At 36.3% G+C, this 14,557-nt stretch overlaps 1 protein-coding gene across 12 annotated transcripts in view; it reads right to left on the minus strand.

The window, feature by feature from the left end:
- Nucleotides 1-14,557, minus strand: part of Peak1 (pseudopodium enriched atypical kinase 1) — a 273,181-nt gene that overhangs the window by 258,257 nt on the left and 367 nt on the right. For 3 of the 12 annotated variants that reach the window (XM_046427923.2, XM_046427920.2, XM_046427918.2), the window contains exon 1: nucleotides 14,231-14,471. The exons of the other annotated variants lie outside the window; for them this stretch is intronic. The gene's annotated coding sequence lies outside the window, so the exon portion shown is untranslated. Of the gene's footprint in view, nucleotides 1-14,230; nucleotides 14,472-14,557 lie in introns of those variants that run through there. 12 annotated transcript variants of the gene reach the window in all.

Below are 14,557 nucleotides of genomic sequence, written 5' to 3' on the forward strand. Positions count from 1 at the left end.
TCACAAGTTTGAGGCCAGTCTTAGAAACTTGGCAAAGCACTAAGCAATTTAGTAAGACATTGTCTCAAAATAAAAATAAAAAGGGCTGGGGGTGTGACTCAGTACTTATATGCCCCAGGGTTTTAACTCCTAGTACCATAAATAAATAAACAAACAAATTTAACACTTTAAGTGCTAAACATTTTAAAATAAGATAAATATAATGTTTCTAGATATATTTATTTACAGCCAAGATCTGTTGAACAAAATACTAATGGTAAGTAAAAATACAACTATGATAAACAATCCTATTTATTGATTACATGGATAAATAATTATCAAACAGTTCTTATATTTCAGCAAAGAATTTAAACAAGAAATAGTACAAACTAAGTACAAAAAACATAATAATAGCTTTTACTGGTTACTCTTTTAGTTTAGAAAATTCTTGGGTTTTTTAATTTTTTTTTTAATTGTAGATGGCACATACCTTTATTTATTCATTTTATGTGGTGCTGAGGATCGAACCCAGTGCCTCACATGTGCGAGGCAAGCACTCTGCCACTGAGCCACAACCCCAGCCCTAGTTTAGAAAATTCTTTTACACATAGTCAGCTTTTTTAATTCAGTATTTATGTGGTTTCCATATGTCAGGCCTTATATTAAGTCCTGGGGACATAAAGATGAGTAAAACACATCCTTTTAGTTTCCATTCATCTCATTTCATAATCAAAGAATAATTAAGAAAAAAGTATGATTATCTCCATCTTACAGAACAACAACAACAAAAATTAGAGATGTTAAGGAAATTATTTCACATGACCACAAACTAAATTAAAAGCCAAGCTTGTTCAATAATCTTCTATTATAAATATTCAGTTTACATCACTAACCTTAGAGATTTTTATGATAATGCCACAAATTTCTTAGTATATCTTGTGTGGGGGGGGGTGTATTACTCCATAAAGATATTCTCTCCAAGGAAAGATAACATTTATTTGTCCTCAGGTCTTAAACCACAAGGCATATTTGTGAACTCTTAGATTTCTAAAATAGAATTGATCTTACTGACTATTCTGAGAATTATTACCAGTAGGCCTTTAGACAATTACAAATTTAACACTATTGTGTGTGACATGAAGATCTATAAATACAGTAATATGCAATATTATTAAGATGAAGGTCTATAATCTCAGGAGACAAAAAAGAGTGATCAGTATCCATAGGGCAACTTGGCTTTGCTGTTTTCTTTTCACATAAACCTTCATAGTACCTGCAAAATATTTTACTGCATCCTTCAGTAGAAATCATATGTTCTAGAACTGTGCTAATAGTAACTACCTGTGGTTACTTAGCACTTAAAATGCAGCTAGTGTGAACTAAGATGTGCCATAATTAGAAAATATACATGAGATTTTGAAGACTTAGCAAAAAATAAAGAATGCAAAACATTTTGATAATTGTTCATATTGATCACTTTACAATGATAACATTTTGTGTTTGATGGATTAAATAAAATGTATAATGAAAATTACCTTGGCCTATTTTTTCTTATTAAAATGTAGCTACTAGAAAACTTAAACTACATATGTGGCTTGCATTATTCTATGAAATAGCCCTAGAGATTAAAGATTATTTGAAACTATCAATGCATCTGAGAGTGATCATGGAGCATGGAAGGAGGATTTCTTTTAATGGTACAGGGAAAGCACATGCTATATTGTTAGAAAAGGCAGCTTTTATCAGAGTATTGAAAAGTAGGAGATATTTCAAACATGCTTATCAAATGTAGTTTAGTAATATGAAAAAAGAGGAATACCAACTCTAAATGAAGAGTATCTCCTACAATGAGCATGAATCTGCTATCTCTTCGACCACTCAAACTTCTGCATGTCTCTCCCAATGTGACCAGCTTACTGCACTGATTATAACTGGCAGATAAACTACGTCCCTACTATATTTAGAATAATATCAATTAGACATTTTGAAATGTATGTACACACATAGAAAAAGAATAAAGAAAACCAAAAAAAAAAACAAACAAGTATTAGCACTAGTTACCTCTGAATGTTAGAAGGACATATATGTTCATTTTAACTTATATATACTTCTACATTAAAAGTTAACTTATTCCTATCATAAAATATTTTTAAAGATGTGTAGTATAATATATAATGTCAAACTACACTTCAGATCTTTTAGCTAAAAAGAATAGAGAAATTGGAGGTAAGTCATTGTGTACAGCAGGACTCAGTATCCTAGTCAGACAGCAAGTCCATAAAAACCCAGACCAGGCAGACCTATAGGAGATAAGAGAAGATTAGGATTCACTCATTTGTAAAGCCCTGTAGTTGCCATTTATAAACGACAAAACACATCTTTTCCCAGATGACAAGATTTTTGGCTAGACATCTGGAATGCAAAACTGACAAGAGAACTGCAAGTTGCATTTATAATAGGCTTCATGTTTTATTTGTATATATTCAATAAAAAATGTGAAATAAAATTAAAGAACTCAAAAGTTCAATTCCCCAAATTAGAAATTATTGTATGTATGGTTTATTTCTAAGCTGCTGGTGGTGGGATTACATAGTCCCAAATGCTCATTCCACAAACTGCATTTGTATGGAAAGGGAAACAATTTAAATTTGCTCTTACACTGCAGAGAAAAAAAAAATGTGATCAAACTACAGGTTTCTCCTCTTTCCCTCTCCTCAGTGTTAGAGTATACGAACTTCCTCACTGAATCTGGAAACCAATGGATCTTTCAATTTCAGAATCAATGGTTGAATTGGGCTGGGGCTGTAGCTCAGCAGCAGAGCGCTTGCCTAGCATGCGTGAGGCACTGGGTTTGATCCTCAGCATCACATAAAAATAAACAAAATAAAGCCATTCTGTCCATCTACACCTACAAAAAATAAAAATAAAAAAAGGAATCAATGGTTGAATTAATATCTGGTAGTTTACTTGGAATATTTAATTGTGAGATTTAGCACTATATATGTGGTAAGTCCCCAAAAGGCAAATGATAAAATACAGTCTAGGGATACTTTTTTTTTTTATTGGTTGTTCAAAACATTACAAAGCTCATGATATATCATCTTTCATACATTTGACTCAATTGGGTTATGAACTCTCATTTTTACCCCAAATACAAATTGCAGAATCACATCGGTTACACACTCACATTTTTACATAATGGCATATTAGTGACTGTTGTATTCTGCTACCTTTCCTATCCCCTACCAGTCTAGGGATACTTAAGAAAAAATAATTTTTCAAGTCAAGGAGAAAAGTGAAATTAGGAAAATACTTTCTACTGCTTCTTCAATACCTTAAATCTTCACACAAACTCCCACAATTACACCTACTGCATATCCTTAAATCTTCACACAAACTCCCACAATTACACCTACTGCATATCCAAATAAAGTCCAAAAATACTGTTATACACCTGTGAACAAGGCAGTTTCACCATTTGAAATATTCAATTCACTATTTCAAGCTATTTAAGAATTATATCATGACCTCTTCCCTTATAATAAGAAAAGAAACCAACTCTACTTTGAAAATTAAGAGGGGAGTCCTAACTGAACAATGTAAATAAAGTACTCTTGTCGAAAGTGTAAATAATACTAGAAAACCATAAATTTTCACTTATTTTTAAATGTAATATTTCCACAATACTTTATATATCACACTGGGGAGTGATACTGGCCAAATTACATTGTTATATTGTACACATGTACAAATATGCAACAACAAATCCCATTATGTACAAGTATAATGCATCAATTTTAAAAATGTGAAAAGAAAAACCCACAATGCTTCAAGAGTCATTCTAAGCACTTCTCAAATATTACCTCATTAAAAATGCTGAGATAAGTACTTACATTATCCCCATTTTACAGATAAGAAAACTGAGGTTAAAAGAAAGACAATAATTTTCCCAACATTATACAGCTTGTAAGTGACAGATGTGAGATGCAACCCCAGAAAGTCTGGGTCCAAAAGCCATGCTCTTAACCACAATGCTATACTTACTCTCAGAAAGTAATATGCTCATGAGAGCTCTTAGTGAAACATTTAATAAAAATCTTCTAAAAACTGGCTGGGGGTGTAGTTCAGTGGTATAGTGCTTGCCTAGCATAAACAAGGCCATGGGTCCAATCTTTAGTACTTTAAGAAAGAAAGAAACAGAGAAGAGAGAAATCTGCTAAAGAAATAAAAGGAAAAAATGAAGACAAGATAGTCCCAATACATGATTTTAAGTATACTGGAATACTTCCTATCAGTGTTTTTTTCTTGTTCACAAGGGATTTCTTTTCCTTTAATTAACATTCAACATATATAGTTCCTAGGAAATCAGAAACTGCAAAGGTACTAGTCTCTCAGGACTTTTAAATTAATTTAACACTAGTATATGTTTATGTGCCTGATATTCTAATTTTACCTTACAAACTATATAGTAGATGTAAGTATTACACCCATTTTACAAATGAGGAAATTGAAGCATAGTTTTAAAACTAACTTAAGGTCACACAGGTAGTAAATAGTTGAGCGGGGATTCAAATCCAGGCAGTTTGACGCTTGAAATTAGATTTTTTTTTTTTTTTAGTTGTTAATGGACCTTTATTTTATTCATTTAGCAGTGCTGAGAATTGAACCCAGTGCCTCATACATGCAAAGCAAGTGATCTACCACTAAGCCACAACCCCAAACCCTGAAATTAGAATTATTGACTACTCCTGGAGGGTAAGTTTATGAGCTACTCAAAAGTAGTATTATTTAGCTTAGCCTAAGATAGAGATGTTACCATACAGATGTGTTTTATTTTGTCTTAACTAACTTAGACAACTAAAGTTTTTAGTATCTTATGCTTTCTTGAACAAGCAAAATAAATCTTCATGTCCTATTTTATAAGGGTCAAGTATCTTAAGTGATTCCTTCACTCAGCAAACATTTGAGTATCTACTGTGTGACAGAGACCTTGCTAACAAGACATAATCTTAGCACTCAACACAAAGACTTGTCCCATTCAGCACAGGTTTCTCACAACTAATAAATTCAACACACTGGGACATAAGCATGGATAACAGCTTTGCCAACCATTCAGTGGTAGAACTGAAAAATTGAATACTGTGATTATCTGACCCTTATCCTACAAAGTAGATAAACCCCTTATTTTTCTTACAGTTTCTGAAGAGTATCTGACACCTAAGTAATTACTAGATAGGTGTTATTTGCCTGCCTCATGCTATACTACCTCTTAGAAGCTGGCAAAGAAAGCCTACCATTTTTAGTACAAAGGAATTGAAATCTAAATGTTTTACTAAAACCTAGGTTTACTAGGTTACATGTTTAAATTACTTTAAAATTTTTTAAAATTATATTTGGGGTTGAACTTTAATAACTAAATGATAAATGTAATGTCTGAAAGGTATACTGTAAAAGAAGTAAATTTTTTAATTAAAAAAATAAGTACAAAAATTCATAGACAATGGGTGGTAAGGTCACTACTACTAGATATTACATGGCAACATCGGATTGTATCCTGTCTTAAATCAAATCCTATTGGTTGTGAAAAGGTGGCAGAAATCCAAAAGGTAAAATGTCAAGTACAACAGAAACATACTATTTAGTTCACCAAGTAGCCTAATTGATAACCAGGCATAATTATCAACCCAAGACCTTAAAATAGAAGGGGTAAGAAGAGAAGCAAAGCCAAAGTATGGAGGAACTTTCCTGGTTGGTAATTACTAGTGTGTACATGAAACCCCGACATGTTTCTTGGCTGACATATGCATTTGTCAGTGTTTAAATTTTGCTGGCACATGGCTGAGCTCATCTTTTTTTTTTTTTTTTTTAATTCTTTAGTTGTCAATGGACCTTTATTTTATTCATTTATATGTGCTGCTGAGAATCAAACCCAGGGCCTCACACATGCCAAGCAAGTGATGTACTACTGAGCAACAAGCCCAGTCCCTGAGCTCATCATTTCTTATGTCTGTGTCTTCTAGCAAGCTTCACTAGTACTTTATATCTATATCATTATCTGGTATTTTCTCTTCTACCACTATTCTTTTTAACTCTATAATTTGCCCATGCTAGATTTTAAATTTGTAGAGGAAAGGAGCAAACATAACTTAGTATCTTGCAAATAATAAGCACTGAGTAAGTATTGACTAATGATGAATATGAAACCCACCCTACAACTCTATCCAGTTTTTATCACTATGCACAATTGCTCTTCATCTCTCTGACTAGAATGACCCATGGGTCAGTTCTTTTTTTTTCCTCCAGTACCGGGGATTGAAACTAAGAGTGCTTAACCACCGAGTCATATCCCCAGCCCTTTTTATTTTATTTTAAGACAGGGTCTCCCTAACTTGCTTAGGCCCTCACTCAGTTACTTAGGCTGGCCTTTGGGATCCTCCTGCCTCAACCTCCTGAGTTGCTGGGATTATAAGCGTGCCCATGGTCAGTTCTTAAATCTTTTCTCTTAGCTACACTCACCCTCAGGTAACATGTACACTGACAACTCCCAAATGTATCCAGCCTAGACCATTCTCTCTATGTGCATACACTCAACTGCTGATTTGACATCTCTATAGCTTGTCTATTAGGTATCTCAAAACTTAATCACTCTGGAACAGAACTCTTGAATTCTCTCAGAAAACTGCTCTATCCTGAACCAATGTCAACTCCATCCTTTCAGTTGCTTAAACCAAAAAAAAAAAAAAGAAGTCATGAGGTAATCCTGAACTCCTATCTTTTAATATTCATATCAATCTATCAGCAAACCTACCTGGATCAAAACATACCTAGTTAGAGTCAGAGATATCACCATGAATTCATGTTTATTTTCATATACAGAAATAGATGTGTTCTATGTGTACATGCATGTATGTATGTGTATAATTTGTTGTTGTTTTTCTCTGTAGCTCTGTTCACTGAGAAAGCCTAGAAGCAGTGATACTGCAGTAGCAATGACCATTCTTAGCATCATAAAGTAGCTTCAAAATATCATTCTCCAATAAAAAGAATCAGGGCTCCTTGAAGAAATAACTAATTCTAGGACTGGGGAAAGAACAACAGATGAGCTGAAGTATCTAGCAGTGCCAGAGAGTAAAGAAGTATGTACCTACCTAAATAAAGAATAAGAGCATATCAAAAAAACACAGAAGTCAACCTAAGAGCTTCCATTGGCCAAAGTCAAAGTAAATTGGGCAACAAATAAATAATGATAGCTAGGTGGAGTGGCGCACACTTATAATCCCAATAACTCAGCAGACTGAGGCAGGAGGTTCACAAGTTCAAAGCTAGCCTCAAATTTAGCAACCTGGTGAGACCCTGTCTCAAAAAACATAAAAAGGACTGGGAATGTGACTTAGTGGTTAAGTGCCCTTGGGTTAAACCCCTAGTACCAAATAAATAAATAATGTATAAATTTATAACCCTAAGAACAAAAAAAGTACCCATGAATTTGAACTGACAGAAATGACTAGACACATAAAGAACAAACCTTCCTTACAGAAGAATTCCAATTAATAAATTTAAAATGAATAAGAGAAATTTTAAAAATAAGTTTAAAATACCATAGCAATAACTACTGCAAGCAAGATATACTGATGAATGCTACAATTAGTGGGCAGAAATAGGACACTGGCAAAAGTCTCAAGTATCTCTCCCCAAACATTTATCAGCTACTGTGGAAGTTTTAATATATGTCCACAAATTCTTTGATACTCCTCCCTCTAGGAAATAAAGTTTAATGCCCCTCCCCTTGAATGTAGGCTGGACTTGGTAAATTGCTTCTCATGACCAGAGTATGTAAAGGAAAAATAGTAATTTTTACAGAGGAGAAACTACTTTAACGAAGTGCTGAAGTTATTTGATAGCATGTGCCTCTCATATGATGTGATAAGAAGTGCATTGCACCTCCGTCGTCATCTTCCCCAAAATCTATAACCCTGGTGTAATGAGAAAGCATCATACAAACCTAAATTGAAGAATATCTGCAAAATACCTAATCATACTCTTAAAAAAAAAAAAAAAAAAAAAAACAGACCGCCAAACATAATAGCACATGCCTCGAATCCCAGAGACTTTGGGAGGCAAAAGCAGGAGGATTGCAAATTCCAGGACAGACATGACAATTTAGCAAGATCCTCTTTCAAAATTGAAAAAAAAAAAAAAAGAAAGAAAAGGCCAGTAATGTGGCTCATCATAGAATGCCTCTGGATTTGATCTCTATTAAAAAAAAAAAAAAATGGAGGAGGGGGAGAAGGAGGGAGAGAGGAAGAGGAGGAAGGGGAGGAAGAGGAGGAAAAAGGAAGAAGAGAAAGAGAAGGAGGATAAGAAAGAATGAAGAAAGAGGGGGAAGAGGAAGAGGAGGAGAAGTAGGAGGAGGGCAACAGTGGTGGCATCACACTGAAAGAGAAAAGATATCCTGGTTTAGGTAATGGAATGGGAAAGGGACATGAGTAAAAAAACTAGTGAAATACAATTAAAAAGTCTGAAATTTGCTTGAAGAATTGTTCTTAGCATAATAAATTTGCTGTGATTACAGATGTCAACATTAAAGGAAACGGATTCAATCTCTATTACAAAAAAAAATGGAGAAGGGGGAGGGTGAAAGGTATATGGCAGTAGTTCCTGAGAGCAATTTTGCCTCCCCAATGTCTGGATATAGTTCTAACTGTCACAACTGGGGAGATGACACTGGCATCTAGTGAAAAGAATCCAGGAATGCTGCTTAACTCCTATAATACATGGACAAGCCCCAAAACAAAGGATTATCTGATCGAAAATTTCAATAGTGCTGAGGCTGAGAAACACTGATATAGGTATTATGTATTGAACCTAGGATCTCCTGTGCCAGGCAAGTGCTCTTCCACTTAGGCGCTGCCATACCACTGCTTTTTTTTTTTTTTTTTTTTTTTTAAACAGGGTTCTCACTAAGCAACACAGACTAGTCTCAAACTTGTAATCCTTATGCCTCAGCCTCCCAAGTAACCAGAATTGCAGGCATATACCACTGTGCCCAGCTCAAAAACAAAGTTTTTAAAAGCATAAATCTAATCATCTCATTCCTCTGCTCAAAACCCTGTAATGGTTCCCATCTCACAAAGTAAAAACTCGAGTCCTTGCAATGGCCAACAGGCACTATGCAATCTGGATCCCGTTATTTTTCAGACCTTATCTTGTTCTACTCTTCTCCTATTCATACCAGTCCTGGCACACTGACCTCCTAAAACTGGGGATGCAGCGAGCATGCTTCTGCTTCAGGGCCTATGCAAAAGGTTGCTTCTACGTAGTGTGATCCCTTATCTCCTTCAAGTTTTTGCGCTCTTCAAGTCCTTCCCAGACATCATCCTTATAAATACACATACTCCTTGGCATTCCTGTCCCCCTTTGCTTGCTTCATTTTTCTCTACAGCACTATCACCTTCTCATATCCTATAAGAGTAACATATGTTTGTCTCTTTGGTTCACTATTGTAACCTCTGAAAGTAGAACAACACCTGGCACATACTTGATATTCAACAAACATTTGTTAAAAATTATAAATTATATTTAAACATTTGTTAAAAATTATAAATTATATGAGAAATTATAAATTATATGTCAGTATCTTTCTACTACTTGTCATCATTACCATATTTCTATTTTATCTTACTTGAGAAGGCTATGATTTGGAGAAAAAAGATAGGCTTTGGATCCCTGGTTTCATCACTTTATAGTGTGTGTGTGTGTGTGTGTGTGTGTGTATGTGTATATGATGTTATTTAACCTCTCTAATCCACAGTTTCTCCATCTAAAAGGGAATGACAAAGGGGAGAATATAAGGATAACAGTTAGCATTAGGATTAGAAATAAGGTATTCAAGGGTATAATATATAACAGGTACTCCATAACTAGGAGCTATTATTATTATTCCTCCTCACTAGCTCTTCAGTTTCACACTGGCCTCCAGTCTTTCATATCCTTCATTTTCTTCCAATCAGATCACCCTTTCTAGCTATTCTGCTCATGACCCAATTGGATTCCAGTTCTTTCATTAGAGTCAGAATCCTAAATATTATTAATTCTCCCTCAGGTATCTCTACCAAACAGACATCTGCAAAGCACTGTATACCAGCCTGGGGTCTGGAATTGACCATCAAGGTTTGAAACCCAGAGATTCAATTCACAAACAAGGACAGTAACAATATAGAATTCTTGTTAGTATTAAATAGCTTCTTCAGGTATAGTTCTTCAAAGCTTCTTCAGTTTTCTAGTCATGTGTCTATCTGCCTCTCTACTCCCCACCCCAAACTCACTGCTTCCTGAAAAGTAAGATTACCTCCCACTCAAGGTCAATTTCTCTACCCATGCCCTAGATCTCACCCCTCCTACTGCTTCCAAATCACTGCCATCAATCACTATCCACCCCTCATCACTCACTCACACACACACATATATACATTCATCATTCTCATTCATTTTCTCCCAGGTGTGCACTGTCCCTCTCTTGCTCTCTTCCTCCCTCCTTCCTTTAATTTCTCCTCTCCTTTGGTTCCTTGCAGCCATGTGCAAGCATGCCCAAGATGCTCTTACTTTAAATTTTAAAAGAAACAAAATGAATAAATCAAACTTCCCTAAAGCCCCCGCATCTCCCTCTCTTCTTACACTTCCCTTTGGAGTCCTTTGTTGAAAACACTGTATCCCTCTCAATTAGCTACACTTTCAGCTGTCATTCACTCTTCAGCCTCCTCAATGCCATTACAATGTAGCTAACTGCTCCAGCTGAAGTTACATTAAGACATCTTAATCTCCAAGTCTCAGAGGCTTTATTCAGTCTTTATCTTACTTGTCCTTTTCAGAGGAGGATAGAGTGTTGACCAGTCTTAGTCCTTGAAATATTCTCCTCCCTCAGCTTCTGACAAATCCCTGTTTCCTTTTTTCATCTTTGGTCTGTCTGGCATAGATGGTTGGCTTCTTTTCAGTTGCTGGTCCCATCTACCTAGCAGTTCACAACATAATTGTGGGAATCATCTGAAATCTTCTCTTTCTCAATTCTATAATCTGATTAATCATCCTATCTCATTGATAATACTTCCTGAATCTCTCATCTATCCCCCCCACCCCCGACACACATCCCTCATCATCTCTCAGCTTTCTAACTGGTCTTCTAGTTTTGCCCCTCTCTAATCTAGCTTTCACTTCTATGCCAAAATGACAAGTGTAAAACACAAATCTCATTGTTTCACAGCATGTCTTTTCTTTTTCTTCTTCCTTTTCTTTTTCTTTCTTTTTTTTTTGTTTAACTAAATCCTCAGAGCCTTCAAGGTGAAGTTAAAATACTCAAACCTTATTCCCAAACAGTGATTTGGCATATTACTTCATTTGCCCCATTCTAAAGGTGTACTTTTCACATGCATACATGAATATAGCTAATACAAACTGAAATGTGTTGTAAGTATAAAACACAAACCAGATTCTGAAGATGTAGTATGAAAAAGGGAATGCCAAATATGTCTTTATCACTGTTCCATTTTGATTATATGTTGAAATTACAATGTTTTGATATATCAAGTTAAATTATATTGTAAAAATTCATTTTAACCTTTTAAAATCTGGTTACTAGGGGCGGGGTTGTGGCTCAGTGGTACAGCACTTGCCTAGCATGCATGAGGCACTGGGTTTGATCCCCAGCACCACATAAAAATAAAAACAAATAAAATAAAGGTATTATGTCCATCTAAAACTAAAATAATAATAATAATAAAATATGGTTACTAGAAATTTGAAGATTATATATGTGACATATTTGTGGCTTGTATTTCAAAAATGACAACACTGGTGTACAATGTATTTTCCCTCTTTCTGAACCTAATTAATTTATACATTATTCAAGATCGGCTCAGATAACCTCTAAATTTCAGGACATCCTCTGGCCACCAAGAATCCAAGTCTGTCAGCTACTCTCCTCCATGCTTCTATTCGTGAGAACCTATATAAAACACACCAAAATGTAATTATTGGTTATCAGCTATCTTCTCCTCCCAAACTCTAAACTCCTTGCAGATGAAATAAATAAATAAATAACACTGTACGGATATTCGGGTTCTACCACCATGCCTTGAACTTAAAAGGCACTCAAACATTTGTCAGAAAATGAGAACTACATATTCCTAACCTGGGAGTTAACAGAATTTCTAGTTCTCCAAGGAAAACCAACCAGCAGGGAAGGAGTCTAAAACTTACCAGGAGATCTAGTAATAAAAGGACTGGGGCATGGGGTGTAAGAAGTAGGAATCCTACTAAAGAAATCAGCAAATGACAAAGCTCATCACACACACCTGCCTCTTACAGTGAAACTAGGAATTTGCAACAGTGATATAGAGCCTTGAACCCACAGTCAGCATGCCAGGGGCTACAGTTTGATTCCTAAATTGTTTAGCAACCCATCCAACAAAAGACTATGATTTGGCAGGTTTCAACACAAACAGCTAGAGCCCAACACCTGTTCCATTTAAACAGCACATCATTACAGTTAAAAACAACAAATCTCTCTCATGAAGCAAATGCTAATCTCATGATGCTTCACCATGGAGCAATTTAGAAGAGTTATATTATATGAAATGTGCCAAAGCATGAATTTATGGCTGATGCTTATTTGGCAAATATGGTTGGCACTGCTAGATGTTGAAAAGCATGTATGCAAATAAGCAAATAAAAGTTTTTAAGCTCTTAGACTTAAATATTTACATTACCATAAATGTACAAAGATAAATGTTTATATGACTACACATATAATGCATTTCAGGAACACACTTTTTAATGTGATTGTTAGGAAACAGTTATGAAGTGGTATTATTTCTTTATGGGCCTCAGGCTAGGCTCTTAAAAAATGAATTCTGACAGAATGTTAATGGGGTACAAACATAATCCTGGAAATTTCTCTGCACTATCACTGGGCAAAATAAATAGTAATAGTATCATAATAGTTCAAAGCAATCTTATCTTTTCCTTTCACCAAAACACTTCTCTTCCAACCCTGGAAACCAGCCAAACATAAATGTTAGCCCCTAAATGGGGAGTTGGGAGGAGGAAGACCATGCATCAAAAAGCTTTAAAGAAAATAATCTGACATTTCTCCCCCACCATTTTATAGTCATGTTAATCTCCAAAACAAAGACATGATAAAATATTTTCTCCTCTTCCCCTTTGACATCTATGGGAAGGGGATGTTTGTTTTTTCACATAGTTTGTGAATTGGTCATAGCCAAAACTAACTAGCAATGGTATGAGTTCTCTTTCCATTATTAACTGTTAATCTCTGTGCTGAAGCTATTAACTTCCATCTTTGAAGCCAAAAGAAAATGTACCATACCTGCCGTTATAGTTTACTAAATGAGCCACCAAAGAGAAGAATTGCCAAGCACTTTGGCAAGTAATTAGGGTAGTCAGTGAAGTGAGCAATCTAGAAATGCTCTGAGATTAAAGTAGAAGCCATCATGAAATGAGTATCCAAGATTGCTCTTGGAAAGTTTTACCCTTGTGGATAATTGACTTTTTTTTTTTTTCACTTTTGCACTGCAGAGAGCTATACCTATTACTACATCACTTCGTTTATTGGGGGGGGGGGGGGGGGGAAAGAATGCTGTGGCTGAACAAAAATCTGTAGGTAGGCCCCAAAACAGAATCCTCAAAGCAATACCAATTCAGGTGAAAAGCTGTTCACGTACATCACCCAACGACCTAAAAATAGACTTTTATGTAAGCCTCCAAGTATTTAATTCAACATATAATCTTGCCACATTCAATAAAGGCAGAAGAAAAATCTATGCAGTTTTCTATAGTAAGGCCAATAAACATGAAATCATAGTTTTCCTCTAACTCATCACTATCCTTTCAACGCCAGTCTTCCAATAACTTCATTCCACAGCTCTGTTTCCTAAACTTGGTTCTCCCAAAACAAGGATTGCAGAAGTAACATTTAAAGGAAGGGAGCCTCTCTCTCCTGTTGCTGTCAGCAGTCTTTAGTCAAAGGAGGCAAAGAAGGAAAAAAACAAAATCAAGCACTCGGACCGATGGTGCACAGGATAGGGAAAGGGAAACGGGATGGACGCGGTTCAGACAGCAAGTCCTCTTTTAAGGAGAAAAGTTGCATGAACCAATGAGTCGAAGGGCAAAGAAGAAACAAATTTACCAACCGAACCACTGAACCCTCTCTCAGCAAGCCTTCATGAAAGGGGCTCACCAGCTACAGCGTGAAGTGAGCAGACAGAAAGCCACCAGGTCCCGACGCTGCTGGCGAGGCTAAGCCGGATCCTCCCGGGTTTGGGAGCGGGACGATGGTGTAGACTTCGCAGGAGCGAGAGAAGCTCTTCCTGCCCCAGCCTCACCGAGTCCAGCTCCTCCAGGCTTCACTTTCCCCGGCAGCTTCCCAGCCGCGCCCGGGGGCGTCCGTCACCAGGTCCCAACTTTCCCTCCTCTGGGGGGCGCCGCGCTACCGGGGCCGCCGCCGCCACAGCTAAGGGAGGGGGCTGGGATGGCGGGGGGCGCGAGGGGGCGCGCGGCGCCGGCG

The sequence above is a fragment of the Marmota monax genome, unplaced genomic scaffold (genome assembly GCF_021218885.2).
Source record: "Marmota monax isolate L192 unplaced genomic scaffold, Marmota_monax_Labrador192_F-V1.1 WCK01_AAM20220418_F8-fsc00111, whole genome shotgun sequence".
Lineage (NCBI taxonomy): Eukaryota > Metazoa > Chordata > Mammalia > Rodentia > Sciuridae > Marmota > Marmota monax.